The 26,298-nt window shown below is 34.5% G+C and overlaps 1 protein-coding gene across 2 annotated transcripts in view; it reads left to right on the top strand.

The window, feature by feature from the left end:
- Tenm1 (teneurin transmembrane protein 1) overlaps positions 1 to 26,298 on the top strand; it is an 850,812-nt gene that overhangs the window by 112,298 nt on the left and 712,216 nt on the right. For both annotated transcript variants that reach the window (XM_004653940.2, XM_045140035.1), the window contains one exon: positions 8,593 to 8,622. The gene's annotated coding sequence lies outside the window, so the exon portion shown is untranslated. The remainder of the gene's footprint in view (positions 1 to 8,592; positions 8,623 to 26,298) is intronic.

Raw genomic sequence — 26,298 nt, 5'->3', positions numbered from 1 at the left:
GCCAAATACTTTTCTAGGCACCAGAGATATCATACAGTAAATTTGTTAAATTCCTCATGTCATAGAATTTGTATTCTAATGGGAAAACAAATAAAAATAGATGAATAAAAGCATAAATATAAATATGTTAGTTAGGGATAAATAATATACAGAAAAAATAAACCAAAACAAATATGTGTGTGTATGTATGTATGTATGTATGCATGTATGTATGTATGTATAAAATGGTTTATTACAGCTAGGACAGTGTGTCAACTATAAAGGTCAGCAGATATCCTTCTCACTGAGTAGGAAACACTTAAACAAATGTATTCAATAGCTAGCCAGAGAAACTCTTGAAGTTAGGGAAGAGCATTCAAGACTGATTAATAAATGAACATTCCCTGAAGTGACATTAAACCTGAAGGTTTAGAAGGACATGTAGCAAGCTGCTATGGTTGGCTCTTAGCAATATGAAGGAGACAAGGGCCAATTTTTTTTTTTCTGTAGTGGTGTGGGTGTGATGATAATAGCTCACCAGGAGAAATTAAATGTATTTTAAGTTGGTTGGAATGCCAATGGAGGCTTTTTAGCAAAGGTTTTAGGTGATATGATTTAAGTTTTCAACAGATTACTACTAGAAGGATTGTTTTGAGCTCAGGGCCAACCTAGGCTAGCATAAGACCCTGTCTGAAAAAACGACAAGATTATTTTTGTTGGTTGGTTAAATGTGATTTTTATAGAGGAAATAACTGAAATAGCAAAGCCAGCTAAAAAGTTATGACTAAGTTCAGATGCAGTCTGATGGTGGTATGGATACATGTAGGAGTGGTGAAAGTGAGGAGATTTGACAAAATTCAGAATTCATTTTGTAGGTAACTTGCTGATGTAGGATTTTGGTGTATGAGGGAAAGTAGAATCAGGGATGTACCAAGGATTTTGTTCTGTTAACTAGGTAAGTAACAATGGCATTTTCATATGCACACATGAAAAACACATGAGAAAGAAATTAAGAAGCTGCTTTTTAAAATACTAAATATCAAATGACTATGCTATTGCCAAGTGGATATTAGGCACAAACAATTGCACACATGAGTATAGCATTCACAGCATTATATTGATGTGGAAATTATCATTTGAGAACTGGATATAAAGAATATATTTAAAATGATGAGCTACTCTAAGGAATGTATGTAGACAGAAAATAAGTCCAACAGACATAGATTCCATAGAAATTTCTATCACCAAGACTTGACTGTTCAGTAAACAAATGTTTTATGTGATTAATGTTTAGGAATTGTTGGAATATGTGAGCACGATGTGGAGAACCACATTGATAAAGGTGCTATCCTCACAAAACTTAGAATGGATAGTTACATGACTGATAAAATATCAGAATAAAAGTGTAGCAAAAAGGAAAGGATTAAAATGTTGAGCTTTACAAAGAGTAAATAAATCAAAACACATATCAGATATCTACCAAGACAGCATGTTTCATGTTACCCAATATAATAGATAAAATGGTGAGGATGGTGTCAGTTGAGGAGAAGAGGAGAAAATAAGAACTAAATATACCTCCAGGAATCAGGTTGAGACATCAGAAATCCATACAAGAAAAAGTGGAAAATTGAAGAGAAATTTTCTGAACCTATGGATCTTTCTTGGAATAAAGACAGAACTGGCAGAAAAGAAAAATTGTAGGAAAGAGCTGGAGAGATTTCTCAGTGGTTAAAGAAATTGTTTATAAAGCCTCATTGCCTGGGTTCATTTCCCTCGTATCCACATAAAGCCAGCTGCACCAAGTATACATGTTTAATGGAGTTCATATGCAGCAGCAAGAAGCCCTGGCACCTCCCCCCCCCTCTTTCTCTCTCTCTCTCTCTCTCTCTCTCTCTCTCTCTCACACACACACACACACACACACACACACACACACTTCTCTTTTCTCTCTCACTGTCTCTCTTTCAAATAAATAAAAACATAAATAAATATTTACAAAGCACTGTAGGCAAAAGTAAAGAAAATCTACAGAGATACCCCAGGGCTACTTTCTCAAAGTCCAAAAGTAGACATATATGACTTTATGTTTCATACATTTAGCTATGAATTAGGTCAATTGTTCTCTCTAAATTCTGATGTTTCTTCAGAATGGAGAGAAAATATAAAAGTCCCTTATATGATGCATGGTATAATGATATTAACTTATAATTATGCTGTTTCTAATGATAGTGAAATCTAAGAATTTTCCACAGCCGAACTAGTATATGTCTCCATAACGCTGCTATTTACTCTTAAGGGACCCTGGAAATGAATTAGGTGAATGAGGCTCTTAGGTAAGTTGTGTCAGTCAAGATGCCTTTAATGCATGGTATTAAACCTATTACAGACATCTGCTTTGTAACTATGTCTGGTCTCACATATTTTTTCTTTCACATTTGTTTTTCTTGGATATTGGTCAAAGTCTTCTCATATATCTCATCAGTCTGAGAGAGAAAAAAGTATTTTCTTCTTCTGGGCAACTTGCCATCTATAGATTAATGTGTATCACCCTTTAGTGAACATAGAAATCACCAAAGGACGTTATTATAATTGAGATCCTGATTCAGTACATCTGGGGTATGAAATTTCTAACCAACTTCTGGGTGATGCTAATGCACATGCTGCTTTCCATGAGTCCAACTTTGAGTAGCATGAAGCTAGGAAAACTATCTGAAGAGCATTAGGAAGCCCAGTAGGTCAGGGACAATCATGGACCTCATTGTCCAGTAACTAGGCAGGATAGTGTATTGTCCTGAGTTTCTGACTTTAGTCTCAAGTGGTTGTCTTACCTATCATCCAATATAAACAGAATATTTGCTGCACATGCATCATTATAGCTTCGATATTGTCCTGAAACAGATGTGACTGCACAGCTGTCTACTACAAAGAATGCTGTGGAGGAAAGTCTCTGCAGAGCAGTATATCTTGTTTTTATCATTTCCCTCTTTATGATGTTTTCTTTTCTGAACTCCATGAAAAAATGACACAATGGGATTTTACTGTCGTCTGTCTGAATGGATAGAACAATGGAAAAATAATGTAGTCAAGAAAGTGTTCTCACAGCTTAAAGAAGATTCTCTGAGAAATGTTGGTGGCAGAGCATAAGCAACCATTAGAAATGAAATTTGAGCAAGATGAAAAATCATTCAATATAAATTGTATATTGTTTATCAAAAGTAGTTGTAATATAAGACAGATTTTCATTATGATTTTTGCAATAAAAATGTGACCTTCAGATATATTGTTCCAATATGACCAGCATATCATATTGCCAAAACAGTCCTTCCTTAAGTCTTTGAAAAATGGAAATTAAAGCAGTGCATCCAGATACTACTAAACATCCTCAGATGTCTTTCTTTTCAGCAGGTAAAACAGAAATTGATGATTGCAATATTCCTTGTTGGTTGGCTTTTGCAATGTGGTGCCCCCTTTTCTATGAATGAAACACTTAGTTTCATATGCTTATTTTATATAGATTTATTTTAAAAAATAGTTTTTATTTATTTGAGAGAGAGAGAGAAAGATAAAGAACTAGGCAGGGAGAGAGAGACAGAGAGAGAGAGAGAGAGAGAGAGAGAGAGAGAGAGAGAGAGAGAGAGAGAGAGAGAGAGAGCACACCAGGGCCTATAGCCACTGGAAACAAACCCCAGATGTGTGTGCCCCCTTGTGTATCTATCTGGCTTATGTGGGCCCTGGGGAGTTGAACCTGGGTCCTTTGGCTTTGCAGGCAAACCACTAAGCAATCTCTCCAACCCTCAGATCAGTCTTCCTGTAATGTTAAAGTTCATTTATTATTCAATCCACAGCATGCTAAGTATTTTGTCTCTATATGATTGATTGATAGACTCCTATGATCTGCACTGTAGAGAGGTGATCTCAGAGCATGAGCTTTAAAAATAGGTTTCATTCCTGACACTGGCATTTCTTATGTGTATAACCTTGAGGGTCTAATTAAAAGCCATGTTATTACTTTATTCACCTGTAAAATGGGAATCATATCAGCTATATGTTGTGGTTAATACATGCAAATTTGACAAAATTATTAGCTCTTTTTATATGGTATGCAGTAAATTAATGAGTATATATAAAATAGCCAAAAATTTTAAAATCGATTGTATACACTTACTAAATTTTTTAAAAACTTTATAGCCTCAATGATGCATAGTAAACCATTTTATGTCAATGTTAATGTTTCATATCATCAGCCATACTATTCACACTTTTTACATTTAGTACTGACATATATCTTTGTTTCTTTCAAGCATCAATCATGTCTATAACGTTGGTCATCATAATAACAGATTTGGTTTGCATATTCAACTACAGAGGGTTACATTATAAATTTTCAGATGAGATCAGAAACATTCAGGGTGGTGTAGCTGTAGGAATATGGAAAGAAAAAATGAAAAAGTCATAGATAAGCAGCAATATAAATGAAGAACATACATTTGATTACTAATAAATGTCTCTTATAGCACCTACTTATCAAGTAGGTAGTGCACTGTGTTAAATACTCTATATTGTCCTTTTTATTCTTCACAATAACTTTTTGAATTCAGAAACTGAAATTGAACTGTAGCAACAACTTTCTGGACACTAAACTAGAATTCAAATTTATTGTTCTCATAGCAAACACTACATTGCTTCATGGTGTTTACAAATGTTGAAATAAGATTCATGGTTAAATTCATTCTATTTGGTTCACATAACAGTTCTGCTTCTTACTAATGGTATAATACTTTGGAATTCAGAAACCATGTTTAGGCAGACAGACACTAAATCTAAATTTGAAGTTTCTTTGTAAAAGACTTCCTCCTCTGCCATTTCCCTGCCAGACTTCTGCTTCTGCCTCCACAAACTCATGAGTTGATCATTTCCCTCAAATTCCCTAGTCACTGCCAATATAACACTGTGTGCATCATCTGTTATCATGATCCATTTTTCTCTTATGCTTCATAGGTATGAGTTATGGCCATGCATTTATGACTTTCCTTTCAGTGACAATAATCCAAATGTGAAAACATTGTCTTTTTCCATCTGTTCTTAGACTTAGGCTAGCTATCACATTTTAATTAGTAAGTACTACTGTGAAGCAGTAGCCCAGAACATAAAGTGAATGATCAATAGTGCTGGTGCGAGTACAGTTGTACTGTAATGAGCATCCTGGACATAAATAGGATCACTGCAGTTGACTTATAGTCATATAATCAGCAGATTATTAAACCACTTATATTTTCCTAGGTCTGCTTTGCATAAGGAAAAATAATTTCAAGAGAGCCACCCCATTCTGATCATTGCTATTTTTATACTATTTTTATGGATTATCTATTGGATGGAAGGTTAATTAAGATAGGAGTAGAGATGGTGTTAGGTTCGAGGATCTGTAAACATACTGTCTCAGTTCAAAGTGCTCTTAAAAGTGAGACATTTATCATACTAATAACTGGGGGCTAACTCCACAATGCACGACCCATTCTCATTAACAAGGAGGGTCTAATGGGAGGGGGTAGATCACAGATGAGCCTAAATAATGGTACCAAACTGCCTGTATTCACTGAAATGAAAACTAATACATTAAATTAAAAAAAATGTGAATGCCATTTGTCCTTATACTGATTCAATCACCTGATTTGTATTATACCTTTAAAGTTTTGATTAAAGTTCCTTCATCCTTTGCTTTTCTTCAATTTTGAGTGTCCTTTGCAAGCTCAGTATCCTCAACCAAATAATTACATTCATATAAAGTTCTGTTAATGAGACATTAGAGCTGAAGTCTTAATTGCTTAAAAAGTCAACCCTTAAAGCTCTAAAACTCAGTTAGGGTTCCATGGCAACAGGATATGTTATTAACTCTATAAATGCTGATAGCATTTTAAAATTAGCATTCTACTTTAGGTACTAGAGATTAGACAGAAATTAAGATGCTATTTAAAAATAATATAGTTGTTTTTAATTGATTCCATGGAAAACTTCCAGTTCTTTTGATTATTTTACCGGTTATCAAATTATTTGCTCATTTTAAATTAACTAATGAGAAAATGCTCCATCGCTTTTGAAATATGACAACATCTATAGTCCACAAGACATACTTTTACTTGATACTTTTCATGAAGAATGCAATATCTCATATAAAAGGAAAATATAAACATTTATATCCTGAAGTAGAAAGAGTAAAAAAGTTGCTGTAGGATATATGTGCCAAAAGGAACCCACAAAAACACATTGTCATATGAAGAGACTAATTCTAGACATGAAAAGTAGTTTTGAAATTCTTAAGTATGCTAAAAATAACAAAGACAACTTGGCATGAAAAAAGCTATCACACACTTATTTTCATCAAAAGGAAAAACTATTTCAGTTTAATAAAATGTTTATAGCACAGTAATAACAGGGTTCATTAGGAATATCATTAATATCTAGGCAGAGTAATGAAATATTGAGACTACTAAATCAATGACTGAGAACTTATAGTAGCCACATTGCAAAGATGACTAAAGAGAAACAACACTAAGATCTTCTTATCCAAATAATATACATATTTCAGAAAAAAAAAAAAACAGAAGCCTAAACGAAGCAGGAATATGTCCAAAGACACACAGGGCAATAGTAGCAGCCTCTGCACAAGGACAAAAGGCAGGCTTTTCCTTAACAGACCAAAATAACATTACATGAAAGACTCCTTGATAATGATTCAAATACTGGAAGGCATTTCTATTAAAACTGTATTTATTTTTCATAGTGTTGGTCACCACAGGATTCAAACTAAAAGCATACAGCATTTGTCCCTGATAAGTACTTTTAATCAGTTTGGGAAAACAGGGCCAAATATATTTAAAACTTAGAGGGCATGCCCAATCTAAAATATGAAGATCTAAAGGATTGTAGTACATGAATAAAATATGTTTCCAGAACAAAGGAAAAGTTATTAGAGAAAGAGGTGACTCTATACCTTGATGTAGCTTCAACTATCGGTATGTTATTTGGCATTAAGAGAAAAGACTCAGCCCAGACCTGTATTATGGATTCATGTTAATAATAAGAAATAACTTGCATTGATTCTCAAAAACATATTGAGATTGTCTTCTACAATACATTTTGTACTGAAGCAAAAAGATATATGACATACACTCTTTGCTCTCCAATAGCTTATCTGCAGAATAAAATAATTTGTTTTCTTCAGAGAGAATCTTAAGTAATACAGGCTGATTTCAAACTTGCTATGCCACGGAAAATTATCTTAAACATCAGATCCTCCTGCCTCTGCCTCCCAGATGCTGGTATTAAGAGGCATGCACCACCACATCCAGTTCATGCTATACTGGGAATTGATTCCTGAGCTTAGTAAATTCTATATAAGCTCTCTACCTACTGGGCAACACTCCCTAGTGATACTTAATTTTTAACTGCAAGTTTTAGACAAGGAACTAGAATTGAGTTTACCAGGTTGTAGCTCAGTAGTACTAATACAGTCTACTTAAAGGGCTACATTTAAAAGAGGTAGGGTGGTAGAATATTATGTGGTAAAATTTTTTGTGGTATGTGTGGTAGGTACCTATGGAGTAATTTGTGTAAAATCAGTTTTGTATCTCAGCAATGAAGCTGGAAGGGCCTGGCTGAGAGGCCAGGTTCCTAGTGGCCAATTTGGGACTTCAAATAATGAAGATAGTATTGTGGAGCCATGAATGTTGAATGCATGATGATCCAGCTGCACATCTTTCCTGTGATTGATTGCAAAATCATATTAGCACTGATTAAGCTACCTTCCCATCTCAAGAGTTATTTAAGTAAGCTGTCCTGTCAACACTATACACTCCAGCTTTCCTAAAAATTCAGTGAGGTCAGTAGGTGTGGAGAGGAGTATCTCTGAATGTCACCATGAAGGTGTCCAATATTTTAAAGATTTCCCACCCAACCTGAAGCAAATCCTGACAATGCTTAATCTAAGTGATGTGATAAGATCATGACCTTTTCTGAAATGGCTTTAATGTCAATCCCAATTCCACTAAATTTTACCTGACAGGGCAAGAATGAAACATTATAAGCTCATTTGTCAAGCATCTCAGTAATCTCTTGTGGCAATAATCTGCTCCAACTCAGCCCTGCAGTGATGGGGTCTAGTGAATGATGTACCTTGGCTTAGAAAGATCTTGTTAAGTGTTTGGCCATTGATTAATGAAGTATAAATGCACTAGGTAGACCTTGAAGTGATAAACTGGACAGGAACCTTGGCAGACATTAGTGCCTCCTACCCACTATCATGCTATGATTTATTTTGAGGATGATGACTGCTCATTTTCTTACCCACATAGCTACAATGCCACACACACACACACACACACAAAAAGTCAGCATTGACAATCAATAGAAAAAGAAATAAAAAAAATATTGCAGGTTACTCCTATTCTGAGTTTTAATCACCATTATAAAGTAAAAATTCATAAAGGTTTAAAATTATGAAAGCCCATTTCTTCTCAGATGACCTTTCTGATGGTAAGATTTAAAGCATTGCTATCATTTTTGATAATATAAACATAAAAGATCCAGGAAATTGAAATTGCATTTTTATTTTTTCAGGTGCACTTTATGATCAGCCATTACAGCAAAGTAAGTATGTTATATTTTTTAGTTGATCATCCATTAAGTTTTAGAATGCCTTTAATCTCTTCTTCATCAATGTATCTCATTTTCTCAGAGATCAGAGGCATTAGAATTCACAAAATGAAAACATGGGATGTTTCCCTTTATATTACTAGTCTCTTTTTTTTTTTTTCATAGTATCCGGTTTTCTTCTAGTAAAATTTAGATCTATATTCTCAGAGATTATAGAAAGCTTGGAGTACTGACAGCATGTTGCATACTTCTTTCCCTGTCCTCTGTTTTGTGACTCAATACAATGCACAAAGATTGATCTGAAATATTTGCTGATATATTTAAAGACCAGTAGAACTTGAATGGCTAGTGTGGTGTCTTTAACATGAGTAGTTTTTGTTTAGGATAAGTAGTTTTTGTATAGGATATATATTGCATCATTGTTGCCATTATGTCAAATGATTATCTTTAAAATGCTTTTTAATTTTTTTGTTATTTTTATTTATTTATTTGAGAGTGACAGAGAGAGGAAGAGGCAGAGAGAGAGAGAGAGAGAAAGAGAGAGAGAGAGAGAGAATGGGCGCGCCAGGGCTTCCAGCCACTGCAAACGAACTCCAGACATGTGCGCCCCCTTGTGCATCTGGCTAATGTGGGTCCTGGGGAGTAGAGCCTCAAACCAGGGTCCTTAGGCTTCACAGGCAAGTGCTTAACCGCTAAGCCATCTCTCCAGCCCTAAAATGTTTCTTTAAGATAATATTTTGATGTTTTTTTCAGTTGTTTGTGGCAAGATCTCACAAATATAGTTCTGTCGGATCTTGAATCACTATGTATCTCATGATAATTCACATGTTTCAGTATCCCAAGGAAAGACAATATTTAATGTGATAAGGAAAATAATTGTTGCAGTCAGGTTCACATTGGTGGTAGAAATCACCCAACCAAGAGCAGCTTGTGGGAAATAAAGAGGTTTATTTTGGCTTATAGGCCCAAGGGGGAAACTCCATGATATGGCGGGGAAAACAATGGCATGAGCAGAGGGTGGACATCACCCCCTGGTCAACAGCAGGTAGACAACAAACACAGGAGAGTGTGCCAAATACTGGCAAGGGGAAACTGGCTATAATACCATTAGACCACCCCCAACAATATACCCTCTTCAGGAGGCATTAATTCCCAAATCTCTATCAGCTGGGAACCTAGCATTCAGAACACATAAATTTATGGGGGACACCTGAATCAAGCCACTACAATTAAAACCTATTTCTTAACTAATAAAAACATATCACCTAAAGTGAATGTAGAATGTCATTTGTGGTATTCAAAATCAAATAAAATCTTAAAAATTAAAAGGATCTGTGTCTGATTCTATCAGACCTGAAAAGTTCAGCACTGTTGCCTTACATTTTCTTCCCTAAACTTCTGAAGATTTCATGTTTGATTACATCACTTAGAACTTTCAAGCCTCAAAACTTGCTACATGAGAGTCAAAGAGCAATCAATTTATTAAGCAAGAACTACATTCTCTTAAAAATGATATGAGGATTTATTAGTTTGATAACACAAAGAAACTCCTCATGCATTGGTCCCCAACATTTACTCTTATAAACTCACAAATTAAAGTAGATGGCAATTTCTTCACTGCTGCCACTGATAGAAAAATCTATGTCAAATCTTGATTGTCTCTTAAGGTATCATCAGATTGATTTTAGAGTAGCAGGGATAGAAAATAAATCCACAAGATATCTTTCCCATAATGAGAGTAACATCAACCTTCTTTGTTTCTGGGAATTCTGATGTTAAAGGGAAAAACCATTTCCAAGTACATTCTGGTTTCATCTCACACACATGCACACAAACACACACACACACACACACACACACACACACACACACAGAAATTTGTTTATCTGCTTCCAACTTAACTTTAAAGAATGTAAAACAATTTTGTTGTATAAGAAAAATCATAGAAGTCAGAGGAAGAAAATCCAGTATTCTCCTCATACATATATCACTAACAAGATATATGACCTTAAACAACTCACCCAAATTCCCTGTGCTTTAGGTTATGGTTTAGTTGTTGTTGTTGTTGTTTTGATGTAGAGTCTCACTGTAGCCCATGCTGACCTGGAATTCACTATGTCATCTCAGGGTGTCCTTGAACTCATGGTGATCCTCCTACCTCTACCTCCCAAGTGCCGGGATTAAAGGCATAAGCCACGATGCCTGGCTCTTAGTATTTACCTAATAAAAATGATTTGAAGGTAAGATGTTTCAATCTGATGATGTTTAAAGTCAATCTTAGTTTGACCATTTATAATTTAATAAGAACACACAAATGCTTTATTAATCATATTTAAAGTTTTATTTCTCATTTATATGACGTGGCAGAAATATGTGAATAGAGAACTAGCACCGATTTGAAGATGAAAAGAAGGAACATGGTCACTGATACAGGCTAATGACAGTAACATTTGTGCATTAATTCACTCAAAATATAAGCATTTAGGTACTATATTAGTAGTAGATACAGAAATAAATCAAACATGACATCTGTAACATAGAAAATTCTTAATTAACTACATAAATTCATAGGGAGGGGGCTGTGAATTGGGGTTTTAAATTTTTAAGTAGCTTATTTATCTTTTACATCAGTCTTTGAGTTGAAACATTATATAAAACCATACTCCATTTTATGACTCTAATAAGTACAGTTTAGTGAAGATAATTGTGTTTTACTTTAGTATTTGTATTACTCTCTGCAAAGTCTCAAGATCCTCATTCTGAAATCAGTTATTATTTTACAGACAAAGAAGGAAATCAGGGTGACATTTTTATGATACCAAACTACTTATTGGGAAATTAATTTTGTTCTTTCATTAAATACAAGATATCTGCCTGTTTAGTTAGTAGGTATTTTTTCTCATAACAGTTGAGTATAGAACATGAAATAAAATGTTTCATTACTTTAGCCTCAGTTAATTAAGGTTTTATTATACATAAAATCCTACTTAGATCCGGTCATGGTGGTGCACTCCTTTAATCCCAGCACTTGGGAGGCAGAGGCAAGAGGATTGCCATGACTTTGAGGCCATCCTGAGACCACATAGTGAATTCCAGGTCAGCCTGAACTAGAGTGAGACCCTACCTCGAAAAAAAAAAAAACAAAAAAGAAAAAAAAAATGAATTGTAAAGAAAGGGTGTTTTTGTTGTTGCTGCCGTTTGTTTGTTTAATATATTTTATTTACTTATTTATGAAAGAGAGAGCAAGTACCGTGGCCTCCAGCCACTGCAAACAAACTCCAGGTGCATGTATCTCATTGTACAGCTGGATTACATGGGTCCTGGGGATTCAAACCGGGGTCCTTCAGCTTTGCAGGCAAGTGTCGTAAATGCTAAGCCATCTCTCCAATAGAGAAATCTGTTTTGTTTGTTTTTTGTTTGTTTGGTTTTTTTTTTTTTTTTTTTTTTTTTGCAGGGGCGAGAAGCATTCTGGTAAGTTTGAGATATGAAATATATTTGGGAACATGGGCTAGCTCCATGATGTTAAACATACATGCAAACCAGACAAGTGAAGGTAAACCTGTAATATGAAAAATAGCAAGGTTAAATGGTTTCATGGAAAAAAGAATAAGGAAAAGAAGATATATTAATTTGATGGGTTCTTTTGTGGAATATAAAGTACAATGCTTATTTTTGAATGGATATTAATATATTTGCCTAAGCCAATCCTTCTCCATTTACAGATATCTATAGAAGTTTGTAGAGGTTCCCTCAAGAGTTTTTCTTTTAACTTATTTTTTATTAAGAACATTATGGTATGAACATATTGCATATTGGTTACATTCCCATCAGGTTGTGTGCTTATGTTCTCTCTCCCCAACCTCCATTCCCCTGAGGGCCCTCCTCAGTAGGGAAATCAGTATTCACTGTGGGGTCATGAATGCACTGTGAGGTGGACTAGACCTCAAATAAACCTTTGTACCCTACATTCTTTCTGCCCTTTCTTCCACAATATTCCCTGAGCCTTGGAAAGAGTAGTGTTGAGCTCTCAACAGATGTTCATATAATTTTTAAATCACTTACAAAAGTATTCTTTCACATAATGAGGAATATTTGCAGAATTTCTGAAGCAGCCAACCCACTCTGACTATTCTTATTAGTCTTTATTCATAGCCACATCAAATCTGTCATCCATTATAACACTTCACACTACACCTTGTTAGATATTGTAAGCAATCAATAAGGACCTTATTAGATTGAGTATCTAGTTCCCTGAACTTTAACAAACAGACTTGTTAAGAAAGCTGAGCAAGTACTAAGATCATTCTGCAACTTAAAAATGACTGTTGTCTCTCTGCCCTACAAGATCATGTACATACTGCTTATTACAGAGTATATGATTCTGCCTACAGCCAACTGTAATTCTCATTATTTCCTACCTAGAGGCTTTAGTGTAGCTATAGTGAACCGTTTGGTCTCATTAATAAGTTATTCATGTTGTCTTCATTCATGTCTTTGCTGATGTCTATTCTTTTCAATGCCTTGTTTTTCAGAGTTAAGTGAACTTGCATATAATTTAATCCTTAAAGTGAAGGTAAAATACTTTTTTTCAAAATCTTCCTAGACTTTTCTTCATACCCACCTCTTTCAATCATAAAAAAATACTTAATATATTTTGGTACTCTTAGTTATCTGCTTCTATTAAATAGTTTTTCATCACAGTTTGTTTATAATTTCTCAGAAGATTAACTCTCTTATATACTCAGTATACTTCAAATTTCATTCCCAGAAATTTAACTTATTTGAAACAAAATGTATAAGTAATATTTATACTATTTTATTTCACTGGTCTTAAACCATATTCAGCAATTTCATGGAAAGTTACATGATTTTCACCTTTCTGAAATGTGATGACTTTTATCTACTCATTCAATAACTTGATTTGTCAGACTTTCACCACATACCTTTCTCACTCTTTGTCTGCCAGGTTGAAGAATCTTATCTTTTTGGCTGCTTCTTATTTCATTAATTAAGCTTTCTATATTGTTGCTATCTTTAGTAAGGAGCAGAACATTGAGTCAGTCTAATTTAAGGGTCCTATGGCAACTGATTTCACCATTCCTCCTATGTTAAAAATCCCTCAAGTTGTCTCACCATCATCAACTCTTCATTCAAGCCTGTTGCTTCCTGGATAGGTTGTAATTCTTGGCGATTCATATAATAGGTGTGATTAATTCCATATTAGTGGCTTATTATTAGTTTGTATTTCTTTGTTCAACAATGCAAAGCAGAAAGTTTTTCACATAAAAATATCTGCATTTCAGTGTACAGTACTAGAATATCAGTTATAACTCTTGTTCTGTACATGCACCTTTCAAAACAGTGCATGTCAATTTGAATCAACATTTCATGGAACTTTTAGAAAATTACGGGCTATTTCAAAGCCAGTATTTATTCTTTCAACACAGAATAGGGATGAGTAAGGGAGTACAAAAGATTAGATAGTTTGAAATCATTTTTAAGTAAAAGTTTTAAAATATGAATAACTTCTGGCTGAAACAAAACAAAAATATAATTAGCAACTACTTACAGAATCTCTGTCATACTTAAGTAACACTATAGAAGCCACTTTTCTCTACTGTAACAACTATATGGGAAACAACATTGTCTTGGAAGGCTGAACTGGAGCTATGAAAAGACCAGCAAATGGAGACAATAGATAAACTCAAGTTCCAAAAAATAATAATAATAATAATAATAAGCAGAGATGAATGCTTTTCAAAATAGAGGGACACGATGGGGAAAAATATCTTCAGTAGATAAATCATATTTCTCTCCCTGCCAACAAATAGAATTTCAAATTCTTTCCCTTGAATTTTCTGACAAAATTTCTCTTACTCAGAAGGTTCTGATATAATAAAGTGAAATCTATTTGAGCACTAATGTTACTTTGGGAATAAATGGTCTAAAATGCTTGGGAAGCTGCCCTTGTCATTGAGTTTTTGATAGGATTGGATTTTTCCCAGGATACCTTAACTTAGGTTCTAAAGAAAATTAACTCTATCCTTGGGTGTGCTGAAATGAGTTAATATGTGCTATGCATCCTTGCCAATCAATGTTCTCATATGGTGGGAAGTAAACATTGGTGTTCTGAGTTGCCATTTCTGTTTCTAAGAAAGATTACATTTGAAAATGAGTTATTTGTTGCATAAATCCTACACATATAACTAAGAAATTTTTAGATTTTTTAATTTTTCTGTATGACGTGTGCTAATGTCATGAAGTAAGTAGGGCATTTCAGCTCATATATGCATATTGAAATAAAAATGAGAGGAAGCTTTTGTAAATTGAAAAAAAAAAAGCTTCTTGGACAAAATCAGAGTAGACCATGAGCACAGCAGCTAGGTCCCAGGTAAAAACACAAAGGAATTGGCAAGATAAGCAAAAATTATGCTTCAATGTCACACTTGACAACCTGTGCCAGGGTGATAGAGGCCGGCACTGAAGATACTCAAGCCACACCAAAGCAGAAATCCAGATGTCGCTGGGAACTCAACACCAAAGTAGACTTAAAGCATACCCACCAAGGCTCAGAGGATTTGGTGGGAGAGGGAACAGAAAGATTGTAAGAGCCACAGGGTAAGTGGGAATATCTAGAGGCATTGCCCTCCATCACGATGACTGTGCTCTCACAACTCTCATTACCCACAACTCCCCCGCAAATATATCAGCAATCCCACTAAGGGGTGAGTCCTCCGTCGAGTCAGGGGAGGGAGGAGGGGAATAACAATAATACACTTGATGTATCCATACAAAGTTGTAACTTAAAAAATAGTAAATAAAAGAAATCACAGTACAGGCATCTGCCTCACTCTTTTTCTGCAGACTTATAGACCCTACTATGCTGAGCATTGAATTTTGGCCACAAATTCATATTTTTGCTTGTTCTGGTATTGACCATGCAAGGAAGCAGCTTAATAAAAATGATCATGTTGGATTTCAGGAAACTGAAAATTTGATTTTTTAAACACACCTCGTTTGAAACAAACTAAGCAAATTATAAACATGAGAATTTTGGAAGCAATTAGGACTTGAAATAAAATTCTGTTTGTTCAAATCTATGTACTTAAAATTCCTAGAATTGTCTGAACTGAATCTGTGCCATGGCAAGAATTCATTCATTTCAATTCACTAAATGGAAAAAAAAAATGTTGATTTTTCCTGTCTTGTTACTTTTTAAAAAATCCATAAATATTCTACAAATTCACAACCATACTGGTAACATATTTTCAGCTTGCAAGTGACCTCTATGACTAATGTGATTGCTTCATTTTACAGATGACAAAATGAGATTTAGAGAAAATGGACTAATAGAGTTCTGACATAACCTTGAAATTCTCTCAGTTCAGTGAGCTTTCCAATACTGTAAAGATGGCCCCTATACAACCCGCTTTGGGGATTGTAACAGAGGCAATGGCAAGGAAGTATAAAAATTGCTACTAATCTCTGTTTCTGTTCATTAACCTAAGTAGCTCTGCTTAAAATTATGCTTATTGCTGAGAAGGACTTTGGGCTAGAAGCCAGTAGGAAATGGAACTGGGGGAAATGTCCTGAACTATCTGAGTTTTGTATAAATCTTGACCTAGAAAGAACACCCTTAATCTCATGACAATCTTATGTTCCTTGCATACTACTTTATGAACAGCTTTCCCTCCTAGCTCTTAGCTTCCTATCACAATTCTCACTCACATGATAAAGAGATGGTTCAGGTGTTAAGTTTGCATCCTATGCAAGCATGTGAGTTTGAGGGTCTATGAGAGCATCAGAGTCTGAATTTCCACACCACACATAAACAGCTGGGTATGGCCTATGCACCTGTGACTCCAGTCCTACAGGGGAGCAGAAACTCACAAACTCACGATTTATTGGATCTCTGCAAGCTCCAGAATCAGTTAAAAGAGAGGGAAAATAAGACCAGGTTAGAACACCATTCCACCTTGGCTACCTGAGAAGAGTGCACTCCCATCACTGCAGGAAATATTATTGGGTGGCACATCATACTGTATACATGAAAACAAAATAAAAAATGAGAAAAAGCAAACATAAGCCATCTATCCCTGTTCCTTGAATATGTTCCACAACTCTTTTGACAGGTTGTCATGAAACATGACAGAAATGCTACTTCTTCAGGTCACATAACTATCCCAGTGACTGACTTCTGAAGACATTATATTTATCCTAAGTCCTGCTGACAATGAAGAACTAACCCACATCTAGACCCAAGATGCAAGTGTAATTTGGTTAGCTGGAATTAAACAAGAAAACCATTGTTTGCTTTTGTAGTATCCATTTTCTATTACATAGGTTATGTTTACACCAACCACTAGTAGTATGGTTGATTCAGTGCAAGTATATGACTTTAAATATCTTTCTTTGAGATAGCAACAAGTTATATTTGCCTCATAGTTCTGTCCTGGCATGAATTTTAGGAGTTATTGATTTGTCATTCAATTGGGTAGATATTACCACTACTGTTTTGTCATCTTAAAATGTGATTTCTGGTCCAGAGACACAGAGGCTCCCAAGACCTCATTTTAGCAAACCTAAAATGAACCCAGAATGGCTCAGGGAAATTTGAGGAAGAAGGGGTGGAAAGAATGTCAGAACCACACATTGGGTCATGATACCCAGAGACATTGGCTCCTACCCATAACTGATGGCTAACAGCACAATACACAACCCATATTCTCCAATGAGGAGGGTCCCTGACGAGGGGGAGGACAGGAAGGAGGCTAACAATAGTACCAACATGACTGTATTCACTTAGTACAAAACTAATTTTTTAAAAAAAAGTGATTTCTTCCTTTATGGCATAGATAAAAATGTTAAAAGGAACAAGGGGAATGAGGGGCCATTGAGACAATTCAGTCACCCACCTTGGTATCCACTTATGTGTCAACCTAATTGTACTATCATTAATCTCATGTATTTAAAAAATCATATAGTAGCATATCTTGAGTGCTTTTCAAAATGCCCTCCTCCATATGAAAAATATGTACCCGTTCCATTATCATTTTAGTCAGCTTTCATCAAAAGGAAGTAAACTAATCTGCCAAGCCATACTTAGAGTATGTCTATGCTGACTTCTCATGCCAGTTGCTTCCTAGTCTAAGAGCAAAGTCAATATTATTGAAAATCTTTTATGGGGGTTCAAAAACTGAATGTTTAGACCATGTCCTCATGAATCTTGGCCAGGAAATATTCAAACCCCTTGTCCCATATCAGTTATTTCAGTTTATATAAAATCCCTTTGAGGAAAATTATATTATGTCCATCTTACATATAAGCATATGAAGGCATAAAGAGGCCCAGTAATTTGTCTAAAATTTTATTGTTAATGTTGGATTTGGAAGCCATGCTTTCTAACATCATTGCCTAGTATCTAAAGTTTCACTCTGTTGCATGGGGACACAGGTTAAGTACTGAAAGATGAAATTGTTAGGAAAACCACACTGCAGTCTCAGAATATTTCACTGGCTTTGCCTCTACATCTTCATATTTAACTACCCTCACTACTTCTTGTTTGCACCTTCATGTCTCCTTAACTCTTTAGCTAAACTGTAATAATATAGAGAATATGGCCCCTTGTAGCTATGATCTTGTTTCCTATATGCTAGAACAGAGAATAATGCTAAACACAAGACATATGGTATATCTTTGTAGTATTAAACAACTGATGAACTTAGCAATTCATTGTATTTTTTTTAAAGAAAGTAAGTGGTGTTTTCCTTAAGAAGGTGGGCATATACATGCTTTTTCATGAGCTCAAATGCATTTTTTAAATGTCTCTGGGTAGTGAGGGAAAACATGATGCTTGCTAAAGATCTTTTGTTCTTTGTTTATCTGGTAAGTGAATGGGAAGGAGGGAGGGATGTAGGAAGAGAGAGAGAATTTCTCTTTCCCTGGAATAAGATGAATATCAGTTGTCCAACTTTTAATAATATTTCATTAGCATCAACAAGGAGGGTCTAATGGGAGGGGGTAGATCATAGATGAGCCTAAACAATGGTACCAAACTGCCTGTATTTGATGAAAAGAAAACTAATAAGTCAAATTAAAAAAAAAATTTAAAAAAAGAAAGAAGTGTTGTAGTACTACAGAAATTAGTACAAACTGAATGACTTAATCCTTGGGAAGGATGCTTTGCTGATGAAGATCTTTAGTCCCATTAGCAAAAAGACAAGAGATTAGTGAATAAACATATATTATTTTCTTGAATAAACTTCTTTATTCAAAAAAAAGAATTCCCATTGAAGATAGATAGATAGATAGATAGATAGATAGATAGATAGATAGATAGATAGATATAGATATCTGATATTAGGTATATATGTATATATATCAGATCATGATTACAACATATGCATATGTGCAAACCACTTATATAAGATGTAGCATTATTTGCATCTTTCCTAAACATATCCAGCCATATATTTTAAATTATCTGTAGGTAACATATACCTAATAATATATAAATATTATATAGTTACTATACTGTGTTTTAGGAGGCATTGCCAAGAAAATGTATGTAGACAACATAGCCACATTTTACACACATGTGAATTGTGTTATTTTATATATGTATACATGTGCAGGTATAGATAAATATATCCAAAGGGATGTATAGATATGGAGCATCAATTTTGTCTTAGTCTTTTTGCTAGGTGAACATGCTTTATTATCCTAGTATCTGGATAAATCTTGAGGTGCAAATTGACTCGGACCTATTCAAATTTAATATCAGACTTTTGACAAATCCTTTCATAACAAAAATAAATGGAGAACATATGATGGCTTAGGTCTTTTATATATAATTATATGGTTCCCAGAGGGGAGTTTTAATTGAGTTATAAGCTGCCTCGTGAGTATTCTAGCTGGTGTTTAGAGAACCGCAAAGCAGAGCTGAGCAGTTTTTTTCACCAGCTACAATGTGAATAAGACACCCTATAATTCAATTATAACTAGCCTCTAGGAACCATATAATTATATTATAAAGTAGTTTTGGGAAACTGAATGTTTTTCAACATATTGTATATGAATAAAATGGTAATTTGATAATTTTACTTCACCCTTCACCTTTCCTAAGCACACATGTTTAGGGAAACTCTTTTGTAACCTTATTTCCATGTGCTTTTCAAAACGTTCATGATAAATTATCATCCTCGAAGGACATTCTCTGTTAACTAACTACCTCTGATTATACTCTATCTGCAGATGCATACACACTGCTTAAACTCTGCTCATCAATTCTCAACCATAAAATCATTAGACTTGACTGAGATGATCTGTAAACTATTGCCTAATACCAACAATCATTGAAGATTTTTTTTTTAATTTATTAGTTTTCTTTTCAGCAAATACAGGCAGTTTGGTACCATTGTTTAGTCTCATCCATGACCTACCACCTCCCAATGGCCCCTCCTTGTTGATGTAAATGGGTCGTGCATTGTGGAGTTAGCCCACAGTTATTGGTACGATAAATAGTGGTACAGGACCCATAGCTGAAGATTTTATTAGTCAGGATTTTTTACATCTTTGTGACTAATTTCCCAAGAAGGAGAAATTTAAGCGAGTGAGAGTTTTTTCTGTGGCTCATCGTATGGGGGTGCAGACTATTATGAAGGGGAAGGCAAGACGGTGGGAGTGTGAGGCACATTATATCATACTCAGGAAACCGAAAGAGGTAGATACTAATGCTCAGAGGGCTTCCTCCTTTTACTCCCTTTTGTTCTAAGACCTCAGCATATAGGATGGGGTCACCCACATTCAGGGTGGCTCAACCTTACTCAATCTACCCTCTGTAGAAATGTCCTTACAGATGACATGCCCATTTGATGTGTCTCCTAAGCACTCCCAAATTCAGTCAAATTGACAATGAAAATGAAATGTCACAAAGAGAGAGAGAGAAATAAATTTAGAGAAAGGATAGATGAAAATATATTAAGAAATTGTCTTATGCAACTGACTGAATGAGGCATACCAACATTATGGATGAATAACTAGCTTTTCTTAGATCCAGCTGACCTAATTTTAAAAATATTTTTATATATCTATTTATGACAGGGAGAGAGAGAGAGAGAGAGATTATGCACATGTGAGGTCCTCTGGCCACTGTAAATGAACTCCTGGCGCATGTGTCACCTTATGAATCCAACTTTACGTGAATGCTAAGGAATCAAATCCAGGCCTTTAGGCCTTGCAAACAATCGATTTTAACCACTGAGGATCTCCCCAGCCCTTCTCAATTAAATTTTAATAGCATCTAAAATATTTCTTTATAGGAACATCTCTATATTGTTTGATTAGAGGATGGATACTGCAAACATAATCAAGTTTCACATAAAACGAGCCACTTGTACCAAGTGTCCAGATTATGGATTTTCTTTTAGAAAGATAAAATATTAGCTTTGAAGTCTTTGTTAAAAATAATTGATCTGTATGGTAGTGTAGGCTTTTAGTCTTAGCATTTTGGAGGTGGAGCTATGAGGACTGCTGTGATTTTGAGGCCATCCTGGGACTACACAGTGTGTTCTATATCAGCAGGTCTGGAGTGAGACCTTATTTTGAAAACACACACACACACACACACACACACACACATATATATTTTTCATATATATATATATATATACATATATATATATATGAAAAAGAAAAAAATGTGATTTTATGGGTTGGAGAGATATCTCAGTGGTTAATGGCCCTTGTTTTCAAAGTCTCACAGCTTGAGTTCAATTCTCCAGTATCCACATAAAGACAGATGTACAAAGTGACACATGCATCTAGACTTTGTTTGGAGTGCCAGCACTGTTTGAATATTTGTCATCAAAGAACAGGAAACTGGATGACCTGTTTCTAAAGCGCTATGCACTTTTGCTCAAGAATGCTGGAGAGCCTGTGCCTTTCACTGAGCCCCCTGAAAGCTTTGAACTTTATGCAAAGCAGTTGAAGGAAGCAAAAGAGAGCGCTTCGTGAAATGCGCGAGCGCTGCTGTGTTCTATGTGGATTTGTGGACCTGTGTCTAAATGTTTCTATGATGTATTTAAGAAGAAAAATTAAACACATAAAAATTTTTAAAAAAAGAAGCCCAGACACTGTCTCTGTCTCTGTCCTCAAAAAAAAAAAAAAAAAAAAAACTTTTTACAAAGTTGATCTTATTTTTCTTGAGATTAGAATAGTTGTTGTTAGAGACAGAACCCATTAGATAAGTTAGGGATATGTTCAAATATTTGAAATTATGGCTAAGAAGTACAAGTTTAAGAATTCCATAACTGCACACCATGGTGGATAGAGTCAAGAATATATTGTATTTTTTAAAACTACTGATAAAGTGCATTGTAAGTGTTCTCATTATAAAATGGCATCTATTTGAGATAATTCATATATTAGCCTGATTTATCAACTCCAATATTCTTCAAAACATCATGTGTATATTGTAAGTGTGTATAATTTTACTTATCAAGTTAAAAAATAATATGAGAATTAGGTAGGTACATAGAACAGAAATTATATTAGCAGCTTGTGGTGAGGTGGTCCTGATGGGAAATCAGGCCATGAAGAATGACTACTAATGTGTACATGGTTCTTTTTGAGAGGAGAGTGCTTTAAATTTGTGGTGATAACTATGCAGTTTTGTGAGTACATGAAAATGGTACTGTGCAAGATATATCTAAGTAAGATGATTTAAATGGTAATAAATATAGAGGAAATGATTCAAATAATATTAAGAAGAATATATTGGAAAGTCAATCTTCTTATTCCCACCCCAATCTGCACTTACGCCATCCTGTACCATTGCCTACTAAGAAACACTGCCCATATTTTATGCTGTCCCCCAATATGATTCTGCCTCCTGATTTTTGACTCAATAATGTTTTTAGAATTTCCCTGTATCAGCATATAAACATCTTTACAGTTCTCTTGAATAGCTATCTAGTATTCCTTTATGTGGATGTGTCAAGATCTATTTTAAACATTTCCATCCTGAGGAATTTCTCTTTCGAGTACTTACAAAAATGCTGCATGGACATTCTTTGATATCTACTTACAAGAAAGTATAAACTATATCTAGAGGATAAATTCTTACAAGTGCAACTTTCTAGTCAAGAGGAATATGCACTTTACATGTTGGTAGATATTGTGACTTTGCCCTGCATAGTATTAGGAAGAATTTATTCCCTTGTTGATGACTGTACATGGGAGTGTTTATCTTGCTAAATGAATAATGAATATTAAAAAATTGCTTTAATATTGTAAAAGTTATATGTGAAACAGTTTAACATTTTAATTTTTAGTTGTACCTTTAATTGTGAATGAAGATAAAAATGTAATTTATGTCATATGCATTTTACTCTGTGCTCTAAAATTTCTATTTAATTTTAGCATTTGAAAAGTTAAGGAGTTGAATCTTTTATTTTTCACAAAGGCTACCAAGATGTTTCTTTGAAATGTTTGTTTTGCTGCTTTCAAAAATGTTTTAATGAACAAGGGGAACTATTATCCAAACTGCACTTATGCAATTAGTTTATGTTTATTACTTTGACAAAATCCTTGAAGTTTCCTTTGGAGGAAACTTTCAAATTATCACTGTTGTCAGTGTTCCATTGCATAGAACATTATCCTCATAAATAACAGAATACCCCGTAATTTTCATTGTGAAGTTTCCTTTGAAATGAAGGTAATTTTTTTATTTATCTTGTAATTGGTCACATATTGATCAATAAAAACATGGTAACATTAAACAGATTTCAGATCTTGTTTTCTTTTGCTAGGGCATTCTCACTTCACTCAATGTAACAGCTGTCACAGTGCTTACATTATTTGTTAATTTAACTCCATTACTCTTTTTCCCATATACCACATAAGAACCTCTGCAGCACACAAATTTACATTCATACAAAATGACACAGAAGGTTTAATTTAAAAAAATGTAATTATAAGCACAAAATGTCAGACACTAATTATTAGAACTACCTTACTTTTCACTATCTGTCCTTCTTATTTCTTCTTGATAAATGTTTTCCTCTCTTATTATTGTTAAAACAAGATGGTAATAGCTATATAAACATATGTGTGCCATGCACATATATGTGTTTGTATGTGTATTTATATTGGTATAGATATATCATATCAAACAGATTATAAAATCTTCCTTACTCAATCCTTCATTGAATTCCCCATTCATTTACCTCAGAAGGTATAAATTTTTCTTATGTACATTCTAAATTTTTCTATGGGAATACAAATGTGTGTGTGCATTACAGTATGTTGCCTTACAAATGAATATGATTCCCTGAGTAATAAGTTTAGTATGTGCACTGATCCCAATGATATTTTTGCTAATGACTTCCTTGGAATTATGTTTTTCCAGCTATTGATTTCAGACCTTGGGGATTGTCATTCAATATTTTTACTGGTAGATTCATTTTGAGGATTAGTTTGGTTTCAGGGAGCAGTCAAACATTACTTAGAAGCAGGTCTGATTAATATAGACATTCCATGTATCCTATAAGATTTTTTATCAAAAGCACTAGGGTAATAAAGATGAATGTCTCAAGCAGCTCATAAGCAAACATTATAGAATATTATCAATGAGGAATTCCCAAAATGACAGCATGTGTGGTGTTTATCACATCATACGGAGACAAAATCATTTAAAACTAAGGAGCTAAACCTCATTTGAACATAAGAACTCCGGTGTATTGGATTTTGAATGTCAGAATTTTGCTCTTCTTTTTACAATATTCACCCTAGTTTTCCAGCCAATGAGCTTAAGAAGCATCATTCTAGGCCAGGAGTATCGTGCATCCTGTGCAAGGCTTTCCTTCTGAAATTATCCCTGAGGAATATAATGCCAGTATTTGAGGTTAAAGGACAATATCCTTGATGTTTCTGCAGGTTTTTAAGTGTCTGTTGTACACTGACTCTTTCCTTTCTTTTACTCCTTCTCTCTGTTCTTCTCTTTATTAATTCCTTTCACTTTTCTCTTTCCCTTCTCTTATTCTTTTCTTTGTTGCTTTTTCTCACTTCACTGCCTGCCTTCTCTCTTTCTTCAATTAAAAATACCTAATTAGTCTGTTTCTAAACAAAACATATAATTTGACTTCACCTTAATTTAGCTTTTCAGCGAAACAAAAAGACACACATTTTAAGCTATTCTTTATCACCTTCTCGTCATTCACATTTAAGTATTTTTTCGAAACTTATCATAAACTGTCATTTAACAAAATCATTATTATGTCCTAATTTTTTAAGAATTCTGATCTTAAAATACCTTTTATTTTCATTGACTTTGAAGACAATTACAGAAATTTAGAATGTAAATTAAGAAATTACCACAATAATAATCTGTGGTAAATAGTGCTTCATTGAGGTAAGAACATGTAAAGGCTTGGGAGATAGCTTACTAGGCAAGTGCTTGCTGCAAAAGTGTCAACTCATGAGCTTGGATCCCCAGGACCCAAGCAGGTGTTAGGCAGGCATGACTTGGCTGTAATCCCAGGATTTGGGAAGCTGATTTTGGAGAGCTGGGAAAGGTGGTGAACCTGACTACCCAAATAATGAGCTCTGAGTTCAAGTGAGAGAACCTGTCTCTATAAATAAGTTTAAGAACAATTGATGAAAACATCTGATGTCAACCCCTGCCTTCCAGAACACAAGTGCACACATTTGTACATGCACTCTTATATATACATATGTGCATGCATACATATGTGAACATTCACACATGCACACATATATACAAAATAGAAAAGAATTATGATGGGAATGATATTTTTACAAAAAATCACCACACATGCCAATTCCTGATGCTAGGAAACATGTTGCACTATATGTAAAGCATGAAGGAAATTAATTATACAAGCCATTCATAACAAGTCAACCTTGATTTCCAAGCATCAGAAAGATAATAGGAAGCTAATGCTTTGAACTCTTAATAACTGTTTAAAATAGTCTCTGATTTCAAAATGAAAACAGTGCTATAAAATAAATGCACAATTATTTCAACAGTGTTTTTCTAGATTAAGTTTGAAAGGGCAACCACATGTTGATTAACTTTTGTTTTAAACACATAATTTTTCAGGTCTATAATGAGGCCCTTTGTCAAACGAAGCCATTTATAAGAATATCCATGATCCTTTGCATTGATCTGTTCACTTTGTTTATCACTGAAAGGGAATGGGCAACATGTGAGTAGGAGCAATATCAAATGGCATATTGATTTTATATTGGCAAAATGTGTTTCTTTCATTTAAAAAAAAAACATGTTGCATATTTCCCATGGATCAGTCATTGTAGCCACTTACCTTGAATATAGAAATTAAGAAGGTGCCATGTACCTCTGAGCATGGAGGTTGGAGTAAGGGAAGATATGGAAATGAGTTCAATAAAATAGAAGCATGTTGAGAATGAAGTAACAGCAAAATGATTTAAATCCCCAGCCCAGCTGCTTAGTAGTTTAAAATACTGCTGGAAGTTGCCCAGGTTCTGTATATCTCAGTTTTCTCTTTATGAAATTGGGATAGTAATAATGACCATACAGAATTTGAATGAACTTTGTAATTGATGAGTATCATGATTTTTCACTTGTGAATAGTCAATATGGGACAGAGTGCTACACACACACACACA

The sequence above is a fragment of the Jaculus jaculus genome, chromosome X (genome assembly GCF_020740685.1).
Source record: "Jaculus jaculus isolate mJacJac1 chromosome X, mJacJac1.mat.Y.cur, whole genome shotgun sequence".
NCBI lineage: Eukaryota > Metazoa > Chordata > Mammalia > Rodentia > Dipodidae > Jaculus > Jaculus jaculus.
Note: the sequence above shows the minus strand (reverse complement) of the source record. Positions and strands in the feature narration are given on the sequence as shown.